Below are 11,334 nucleotides of genomic sequence, written 5' to 3' on the forward strand. Positions count from 1 at the left end.
ATCAATGATCAACCCCTTAACTAAAGAAAATTTTCAAAAATATGAATACGATCAGGCCACTTTTCTACTCAAAGCCTTAGCCCTACCCCTTTGCCCTTGAAATAACCTCTGGCCTCCTGAAGACAGCACGACGCAGACGGATCTTTGCCTTGCGCCCTCCCGCCACGTGTCCAGCCTCGTCTTCCATCCTTCGTCCCGCGTTCTGAGCGTCCTCCCCCAGCGCACCTGATTCCCGCTTGCCCTTCAGGCTCGCACCGCCACTCAGCTTAGACTCTCGCATCGTTTGTTCCCATGGCCTCTCCTTATGTGCCCCCCGTAATACTCACGCCATTTCATTGTAATTCATTGTCTAGTGTCTTCGTTGCTCACTGATCTGTACAGTGGAGACAAGAAAGTCAAGTTGTTCTTGTTCGAAGCCCACTCTCCATGCCGATGGCTAATCCAATGCCTGGCATACAGCAGGTGCTTAATGTTTGTTCAAAAAATATGGTAATAAGGCAATGAGAAAATAAAAACTACAGGATTTTATGAGAGATATGATGAAAGGTGTGGATAGATGGAACATATTCTCTGCTTATTTGAGGAAATATATTTGCTCAAGCAAGCTTACATAATAAACGCAGGCAAAAATATGAAATTGATTATAGAATTGAAAACAGTAAAGTTCATCTGGATGACTAGACATACACAAAAAGGGGAAGGACATTTAAAAAACAATGTGAGAGTGTTATACTCTAAGCAGTTATTAAAATGTGCAATAAAAGAAAAATAATTCAAAATACGTGTTTCGTGAGCAGGGATAAATGAAGATTAATATAATGGAATAGAACTTTTAGAAGTAATGCTAGGCACAGATAAAAGGGTGAAGATAAAGTGGAAGCATAAATGAGTGTTTTGATAACTGAATAACCAACTGTAAGAGGATAAAATTAGATTCTCAAATCCTGAACATAAATGCTAATAATTTTATTATAAAAATGGAAGCGTTCATAATTGAATTTGCACATCATTATTTGCTAAGCAAGGGTTTTGAAGCAAGACGCCAAAGGCAAATATTTTATATATTGAAAATAAAAGATAGACATGAATACATTTTAAAATAAGGCAAAAATTACACAAAGTTAAAGGACTGTTTACCCATACTCTTTAGAAGTAATTTCAATATAAATGGATACTGGTTACTGGGCTAATATCCATAACGGTGACGCTTTCTTCCAAATCACAGAAGACCAGGATGATGTAGAACGAATATGATGTAATAGCTTTAGAGGAGAGAGATTTTCCTGAACCACATCCACCTGCCCCCTAGCCTGGGCTTTCCTTGGGGTGCAGGGGTGTGCTTCTGGGTAATGCCTCTTGACTGGTCATTTTCCACTGCTTATCCTGGGAAAGGATGAAGATATGCACTTCGACATCTGGCCATTTTCTGAACCAGAAGCCGTTGCTCGAAGAGGCCCGATTACGTCCCCAACGCTGACCACGAACTAGGTGCACGTAATGAACTCGTCTTAAGATAATGCTCCATGTTTTTGCAAGACATTTCTCTTTTGTCTCCAAATCACAAGAGAGCCGTATAAGCTAAAATGCTCTATGAAGTTAGGAATCCTTGAGTCCTAGATGTACCCCAGGTGCCTAGAATAGTGGCTAGTGAAAAGAAGATGCTTACTAAATATCTGTGGATTGAATGAATAAAAGGTAGTTACTATGCTTCATCATGGAAAAACCCATTACACTAGTGCGATACAAAAGTGTTAAAACTTTGAATTCTAACTGGGGGTAGTTTTGGTCTCATCCTACACATTCTGAAATATTGTTATTGCCAAAACTGTGTTATTGTTTCCATTTTTGGAAAAACATGGAAGGATAATATTTTGACACGTTTTTCTTATATGAATCGTGATCAATTTCCCCTGCATATTTTGGAAATTGATTGCCATTGACCTTTTATTCTAGGTTGTCTCAGTCTTCTGAGTGATTTAGAAGAAAGCTTAACCATTAGAGATATTAGCCCAGTATCTGGCATTTATGTTGAAATTACTTCTAAAGACCGTGGGTACAGTCTTTCAACTTTATTTGTGAAATTTTTGAGATATTCTACATTTCCAATAAAAATATTTTAAAGCATGTAATTGAGATAAATTTACTTCCTAATTTTGTTTTCTACCTAGGGCCAAAACATGTTTCTAATCGATATATATTTTTTTCTTAACTTAATCTGTTCCTGGATTAAGGGTATTTCAGTGATGAAAGTGATTTATCTATCATCTCCTCTCATGCTTTTTGTTACCATTCAATATATCCTTTGGCAAAAATCTTTTTAATAGCTCCCCCGAATTTATTAAATTTTGGAATAATACTAATTATAAAAAAGTTCTTGGTTTTGATGACACAATAATTGCTTCTCATATTAAAAAATAAAAGGAGGATAGAAAAGATAAATTTGATTTCGTGGGAGTGTTATCTTATTTATAAACATATCTTGCTCATGGCCTGCCTTCCTGGATTCTCAGCTCTCTGAGAGCTCAGCGGTCTAACACCTCCGAACCTGGGTCCAGTCATGGATCAAGTGCACATTTTGTGACAGTTTCAAGTCTTCTCGACAATGAGGTTGTGCTTTGATTGGCACTTAGACCTGATTTACTGGGACTGATAATTAGCTTAATAACCTGTGAATCAGAAAGGGAGCCTCAAACCAGAGTGGAGAGAAGGCAAACTAAATTAGTGTCTTAATATTGGTGAACTGACTCTCATTTTAAGTACAGAAGAGGAAACTGTTGATTAAACATTTTAACTGATGCATCATTTATTCATTCAAGTGTTCATTCAATACTTACAACATGCGAGGTGTAGTGTTAAATTTATTTCATCTTTTTTTTCACTTTCAAACTATTTTGGGACTATCGTATAGCAGAGTCAATCAAAAAAGGATATTTTTATTCCTCTAGTATGCAAGAAGATTTTTGACATAAGTGTTTATTTACCCAAAAGTAATATGCTACTTATATTGTTTTATCGAGGAAACTGTACACTTATTTAGATCTTCTTGGGTAGTTTCATCTGTATTTAGATACATATAATCATAATATGCCATCTGCAAAAGGGAACATTAGCATTTTACAAGAAAAAGTAAATAAGCAGGGTGTCATTAGAATAATAAAAATACTCAGAACTGTGCATATTGAGTAATAAATGCATTTCTTCATTTGATATTTCCCTTAAAGGAATAAACCTCAACAGTCACAAAGCGTGTTAGGGCAGCAAATATTTTCAGTACCTATATTTCATTGAATAGCCATATTCCTTCTCCGTTATTTTTTAATTTGCTTCCTCATTGTATAGTAGATTAAAACTTTCAACCCTGAAAATATGAGTGATTATGCTCAGCTAATTTCTAGAGGGATCGTGAGTCACAGATGGGCAAAAATCGCAAATCTCATTGATTGGAAATGGTGAAAGCCTTCATTTTGAAGGAAGAAATAGCCCACTTTTCCTTTTAGCGTCCAGATAGGTCAGCCGGCGCCGCCATTCGGAGCACATCTCCCCGTCTGGAGTCCTGAAAAGCGGGCGGATTTCACACAGAGCTTGTTTTCATCACAAAGGTGGTTCAGAAGCAGAACGGGGTTTGTTGGAGGGAGCCGACTGCTGCTGGGCGGGTCCCCTTTGGTGTTACAAAAAAACGGAAACCTGTTTGGTGCTCGGTGACTGGGTTTCACCACCTCTAAGGTCTCTTTATCATTCCTAAGGCAACAGATATTGAAATGCTGCAGAGGCGAAGTGGGGGCCGGATGTCGGTGGACAAGCCGGTCTCGACCTATACCTTAAGGGTCACGAACGATCTTTTGCAGGAGAAGCGAGGGTCAAGCGATGTAGCCTGGGTGGCTGGGAAGTCCCCTGCCTGCTCTGTCTGTGGGTACTGAGCTTCCCTCACGTCAGGAAAACCTGGAGGTCCCCTCAGAGCTGCAGTACCTGGGCCTGGAGAGGAGGCTTGGAGAGGCCGCCGGGTCTGCGGTCCATGTCGCAGCTCAGTCGGAGCTCATGTGCAGACTCTTTGGCACCGCCATAGCAGGAAAGACCAGGAGGCTGAGAACGTGCCACCTTAGAGGGGCTTTTGCAAAGAGAAGTAGAGCCGCCCTTTACAGAGGAGAGAAATGGCACCGGGCTCCGTTGCGACAAGAAGGCGTTGCAGGGGCTGTTTGCCTTGAAACCGGGCTGGGGAAGAAACCAAATGAAAACACAGACAGAAGTCATCCATCCCCCGGCATGGGTGACCCGAAAAATCGCCAGTGTTCAGCACGTTTGCTTTTCCCGCAGGAAAGACTGTGAAGTACCAGCACCCGCGCTGGCTGGGCCAGAGGCACCGGGGCACACCGCGAGGGTGCACAAGTGTCTGGGTCTCATCCACCAGGCCTCTCAGAGTTTCGGGGCCCAGGCACGTGTTGGAGCGGGCAGTCACCCCCAGGATGGCAGTCCCCAGTTGAGATAGTAGCTGCTCGTGGTCGTCTGCATGGGGTAAACCAGGGACAAGACAGGACTGCAGAGAGAGTCGCCACCGGGGACGTGGCACCGTGAACGGTGGCTCCCACGCTTCCATGGCCATGAGAAGTGGCCTGAGGGCTTGCTGCGACCCAGTCTCCTGGTTTCCGTCCCTGGAGATTCCGATTCCGCGGATGAGGGCGAGCTCCTGGGATCTGCATCTCTAACAGACTCGCGGGACCCCGAGAACGCCGCTCTCACGCAGCGGGTCCCCCACTCCAGCGTGTGTCGGAGTCCCCTCCAGGGCTGGTGGAGCGCGGAGCGCATGGCCCACCGCAGAGACGCTCATGCTGTCGCACGGGGACCACCGATCGTGGGCGTGAGGCCAGAGGTGGCCAGTGGTCACCCACGCGTGGAAGGAGTGTGTCTGGCCCCAACAGGCGTGCTCCCGAGGCCACCGGGCCTTCTGGGGACGGTCTCCGGTGGCAGGTTGCGAGCTCAGCAGGCGGAGCCGGGTCGTCGGGCGAGGCAAGCTCGCCCAGGGCCACCCGCCATCAGCTAGCTGTTCCGGCACAGGCCTCTGTGCGAGCTGCGACCCAGGGCCCCGGCAGTCGCGTTGGGTATGGGGATAGGGCCCTGCGAGGGTGCATGGGGACACAGAAGGCGGACGGGGACACAGAGGACGGATGGGGATACAGCTGCACGGCGCAGGGCAGCGACGCTGGGCCTCTCCCCGAACTCAGCCAGTGAAGCAGGACTGGTCACTGCACAGGACTGCCCGAGAGACGTGCCGACCGCAGCCTCGCGGGGCAGGTAAGAGGGTGGCAGCGACTCAGCGGTGGAAGCCGGGACGCGGGCGCGTCCCCAGCGCGGCACCTGAAGGCTGGCGACCGCGTGTCCCGGAGCAGACACGCTTCTCTCCGTGGACAGACGCGGCCTGTGCGGGGGACGTCAGCGCGCCGTGGGGTCCCCCGACCCCGACCGCGGAAACCGTGCAGAAGCCTCCCAGGTGCTGCGCCTCGCGTTCCCGCACCTGCCTCTCAGCGCGTCCACGGGTCCGCAAGCAAAAGACACAGTGACAGCCAGGGTCATCGGGGCCGCTGTCCAGTCGTTCCTCATGAAAGCAGCGCGCACGCCGCCCTTCGCCCAAGGCGTCACCCGTTTGTGCCCATTACCCTCTCCGGCGGGGTCCGGAACTGGGCGATGGAGCTGGGGACTGAGTGACCTCCACCCACCCCGTGAGAGTCACCTCGGGCCACACGCCCTCGGAGGAGCCTGGTCCAGCTGCTTCTCCCTCGGTGGAATTTGCCACTTCGTAAGCTGACAGCCGCGCATCCCCAGAGTCAGTCTTCCCCTTAAGGCCCATCACAGCGGGTATAAAATCATCGACTATTTCGTTTACTTTATTGTCTGAGAACAGAAGCCGAGGCGACCGTCTCGCGGATGGAGTCCTGTGAGCGATCTCCAGGTGTGACTTGAGTTGGAAATAACAACAGAAAACTTTATTCTTTCATAGAGTTCACTTATCGAAAGGACGGAAAAATGAGTAGAGAGTCTAAATGAAGCGACACATTAAAAAAGAAGTCGTCATTGAAACCAGGACACTCAAGCATGCTTATCAAATATGTTAGAACCTCATTAATTCAGTTTCTTCATATAAAAAAAAGCCCACAGGGTTCTTAATTATTAATATGTTCAAATATTATTTTTCCCCAAATTAGTCATGATCGAAAGAAAATGTACTTAGAGCAAAATCTGTATAAAAATATTCAAACACTTATAAGAAGGCTCTTAACTTCTAGGAATAGAAATTAAATTTATATTTTAAAAGTTCTTGATATTTTATCTTATCTATAAGGTCTAAACAATGAGATCTAGGTTTTCATAAGTTATTTTATTCACGAAATGCTTCCCATATTTTACTTCTGGTAATATATTTTATATCAGAAACAAAACTGCCTTTAAAATTATCTTCTAAAATACACTCGATTTTTTTTTTTTTCCGGAATAGTTTCTCTCTTTTTGCCGAAAATTCAACTTTCTCTCTTCTTCCAACCTGCTTTGCTGACCGAGTTTCCCGCCTCCTTCCATGGCCTCTGTCAATTACTCCAGGCAGCAGCAGAATTTTCGTGGAACAACTTTCTCTCACCTCGCGATGATTCAGTCCTCAAGTTCCATAAATGCTGCTCCCAACTCACCGCAAATCCCGCCTGCATTTTCGCGCTTGTCACGTCTAATCGAAGGTCTTTCAGCATCGCACCTACGTGTCTCTCCCTGTCGTTTCTTCTTTGCACACACATCCACACGCACGCACTGGATTTATTTATCTGATACTTTCTCCACCAAAAGGACATGGTCTGCCCCTTATATTCCAGCAAGTTCTCCCTATTGCCTTTAATACATAAACCCAACCCTTCACCACGGAGAGCCCGTCATCATCGGCTCCTGTTTTCTGGTTTACCTTTCTGTTCCGATGCCCTCTCTATGCACCCTGCCTTCCTGCCTTTTGGGCTCTCTGCCTTTCCCAGCCATACCTGGCCACCTCCAACCTTTTCATGTGTTCTTCCGTTCCTGATGATTTTCTCCAGTTGGCAAACTCTTGTTCATCTTTCTATAAACAACTCAACCATCATCTCCTCTTAGAGCCTCTTCTTGTCTCTCCCCCTGGGACCAACCAAGTGAGTCCGCCTCTAACTGTTTTGTCAATGCAGAGCAGATGATCCACAGATATCGGCTGGCTGGAGGAAGAATCGATTAAGTGAGTAAAGGGAGAAGGAGATGCACGTGGGCAATGCCGCTCTCTTTCACACATTGAGGGTGTTGTTCATTCTTAATACTGTTCTCTAAGAAAGACGCAGACAACCGAAGACCAGGTGAAGGGGAGTAAAGAGACTTGAAACCTGGCAACTGAAGAACAGTTAGAGAGGGATGCTCGAACTGGGCCAAGAGGAGGAGCAGGGCCACCTTCGGGTGACTGACAATCGTGTCAATTGAAAAGAAAAGCGACTATTATATGTAGTGTCAGGGATTGGAGGAGGACTGAGGGACTAAAGCTACGGAAGGAGACGTTATTCACTCTCTCCTGTATGGACCCCACTTGGAAATAATATTGGCTACTGAACGATGGATTTAAGAATTTATACATATTACGCATGTAATGCCAGCGGAATACGTCTGGCGGCTGAAATCGTTAATGATGTATCTAAAGAAAGAATATGTCAATAAAAATGAAAGTTATGAAATCATGGAAGACTGAAAGAGAATTAAAGGCAAAAGTTCTTCAGGGCCATTTAAACATTTTACATCGCGAAAAATGCCCTCCCAGTTTACACAGCGTATTCGGTCAGCCTGCGGCAAGATTTCTGTTTGGAAAGCTGTGCGAAATTACCGGAGGCTGGTACTATTCACTTTAAATCACAGGATCTAACTCCCCCACCAAGGCCGTTGACAGTACAACCTTACGAAAATTTACTTTGTTTTGGGGATAGTTCATACTACGTGAGCTGGGACAAATGTATAGTTCGCCTAACAATTAAAATTTGAATTTTAAACTGGTTTTATCAGTCCATATTCTATGACTTGGTTAGCATCAGGCTGCATCTTGGAATCTTATGAGTTCAGGGACACTGATAAAACTCTTTTTCTGAGTAAGAACAGAGAAGAAGGAACCATGAGCAGTAGAGGATTAAGAAAATAGATGGTCCCGTTACCAAGGAGAGCCGGACAGCTCTAGAAGGCAACCTTTGGCTTTCGTTAGCCTTCATGTAGGAAGATGACAAGGTCACTGACAAGGTCACAGAAACTGGGAGGGAAGTGGGAAATGCCAACGGTGCCATCCCAGGAGATACCCCTTCCGTGAGGAATGCTGAATCTTTGCAGGGTTCCTGTGCGGCTTAGAAATGAAGATGGCGAGGGGAAGAGGGAGGGAACCTCAGTGTCTAGGAGTTTTCGTTATGACAATTCTTCAAAAGAAAGAGGAATAATTGACAAGGGTCCTCTTTCTCAGCCACGGTACGTTAGTTAGTAGATGGGTGAATGTCCTACCTCAATGTGTAATATCGTCACTTTTTGTAAAAAAAATTCTACTCACATTGGATACATTAAAAAAATGTTTACTCAAAAATTTAAGGGAAATTTCATACGGATATTATTTAGAATGAACTCATCCCTTTAATATGGATGAAAGTTCCATTTTGCCTTATGAAACTATTATGATACACTCAGCCCTACAATATGGAAATACATGTAAACTTTTTGACTATTTATCATCAACCGGAGGTAATTTCTTTCTGAATATTTCAAGCATGTATCAGTCCCAGCTATAATTTCTCTATTTTACTATTCTTCTCATAGTGCTGGTACTAAAATGTAAAGTAGTTAAGTAACATACAGCAATGTTAAAATGTTTTTGAATATTTATGTTAGAAATACTAATTTCTTTGCAAAAGTGGCTTTCAATTACATACAAAGATTTTGGTGGGGAATCAATGGGACCTTTTTTCGTTTTTTTAACAGACGCATTCGAATCAGAGTTTTCAGAGAAGGACGAGGTAGTGTAATTGTAAATTGAGTGTGTGGTCATGCTGATATAGGGCTATAAAAATAGGTATATGGCCATATCACCCAAAAGTAAGGAAATCGGGAAGTATGGCAATATAATACGCGGTGAGTGGAATATATGCAATTAACCATATACAGTGCATTATAATAATACATGGAAATGATATGCACAGAATTCAGTGGGAACATATACAAAAGAGCACCTAATTTGTCTCGGAAAATGAGGGGAAACTCCAGAAAGAAGGTGTTATTGGAGTTGAGACTTGAAAAATGGACTAAAGTTTATTTTTGTAAAAGCAACGACAGATCATTTCGACCAAGCGCAATAATCTTGTGGAGGATGAGGGAGGCGAGGAACATGAAGTATAGTCAAGAACTGTAGCTCAGGACATGCTGGGATGGAAAACGTGAGCGGAACGTGTGCTACTTGGCAGGGCCAGTGCATGAAGAACTTTGATGCAAGAGATTTTAGATCCCGTAAGCAATGAGGATAGATCGGAGAGTTGTAGGTAGGTGTGTGAGATTTTTAGACTTTTAAATGCAGAAACGATAGGGCCACACCAGGGTAATGAATTGGAGAGAGGCCTGAATATAAAGACATAAGAAAACTATTCTAATAGACCAGGCAAGTGAGGACGATAATAAGGATATAGGTGAAATAGCATCTTTACAAGATTTTTCATACGTAGAACTGACATAATTTAGGGGTCGATAGGATGAAAGGCTAAGAAGATGATTCATTCATTTCCAAAATATCGAGTTCTTCTTTTTGGTGAGATCTTCCTGGATAATGTCAGCCTACATCATTCGTTCCTCATTTTGAACGTCTAGTTACATGTTAGTTTTTCCTACTACTTTCGGCTACTTGGTTTATCCTGTTTCATTCATACATAATGTGCCACCGATGGAGCTGTAGTGTAATATTTCATATTTCATGACTATTCATTCTCCCTTCCACAGTAGGAGGCGTGTAAATCCAACCAATCCGTGTCGAGCTTGGCCATGCCCAGCATTTTATAAGGTGGGATGGAGGCGAAGATGACATATACCACACCTAGAAGCTTAAAATGCCATTGCGAGTTCAGCTGAGTGTTCCTGTGCTCTCTAGTGAAACACCATATTCCAAGCCGTTTACTCAGCCTGGGGGCTGGAATAAGAAAAAATGTGGTCAGTCTCTCAGAGAGACACACTGCCTCACGTATCATGAGCAAGAAAGGAATGTTTGTGTGAAGGACCGGGGTTCTGAGATGGTTCGTTACTGCAGCGAAAGCTGACTGACGTAGGTCCTCTGGAGCAGAAAACGTAGTTCTACATCTAGATGTCTTTTTTGTGGTGTGTCTTCAGGGGGATATTTAAGAAAATGGGGTATGTAAAATCGAAGAGTTAGTTTGAAAGGTAGCCGATTTTTAAAAGTGTGCCCTCTTTGGAATGCAAATCAAAGACCTTGCACTTTTTCCAGAGGACTAGTTTTAAACGACTACTTATTTGCATAATGGGTTTCCTTGTGCTCCCTTTGTGCCCCCAGCTAATTATTTTAGACTAGCTTCCCACAGCCTGCATCCTGATGGCCCTCCTCTTAGGACTCTGGCCATTCCTGGCCCACTATTTACAATTTCGAGAGAGTACTTTTGGGAATAAAACATTGGAAGATGCAAGGAGTCTGACACGATGATAAATTCGCCATGTTGCAGACCACATACGTTAGAAAAAGAAACACCATCACTCCGTTTCCCCCCTTCTATTCTTCATTATGCAGCGTGGGCTTTAGTGAGGGCAAGAACGTCAAAACTGTTCTAAGTAAAAAAAAAAACTTGTGGGAAGACGCCTTGATATCTTGAATTACTTTTGTCTCTGCTGCCATGATGTGGCAGATCGCTAACACTTAACTCGGACCCAAAGGAAAAAATTCTGGCTCCAATAAAACAAATATGCTAGACCCGTAATAACCATCTCTACGCACTTCCTGAAATAAAATTCTTATATTTATCTCAACGGCAGCATCAGTTTTACTTCTATTACTACTACGATGACAATGACTAGTGCTGCTATTATCATTACTACTGCTACTGGTACTATGCTGCTGTTGCTGCTGCTGTTGCTATGACGATGACGATGATGATGGTGATGATGACTACTACCGCTGCTATTACTATTACGGTCACCAGTAATAGCTGCCATTTATAAACATAGGAATGAAGCAGACAATGTGTAATTCCATACATTGACGCGCTCAAGCCTCAGAACATTCTTAATAATAGGTATTAATGTTCCCATTTTATAGACAAAGAAGCTGAGGTTGAG

Source organism: Pteropus medius, unplaced genomic scaffold (genome assembly GCF_902729225.1).
Source record: "Pteropus medius unplaced genomic scaffold, Ma_sr-lr_union100, whole genome shotgun sequence".
In the NCBI taxonomy this organism is placed as follows: Eukaryota; Metazoa; Chordata; class Mammalia; order Chiroptera; family Pteropodidae; genus Pteropus; species Pteropus medius.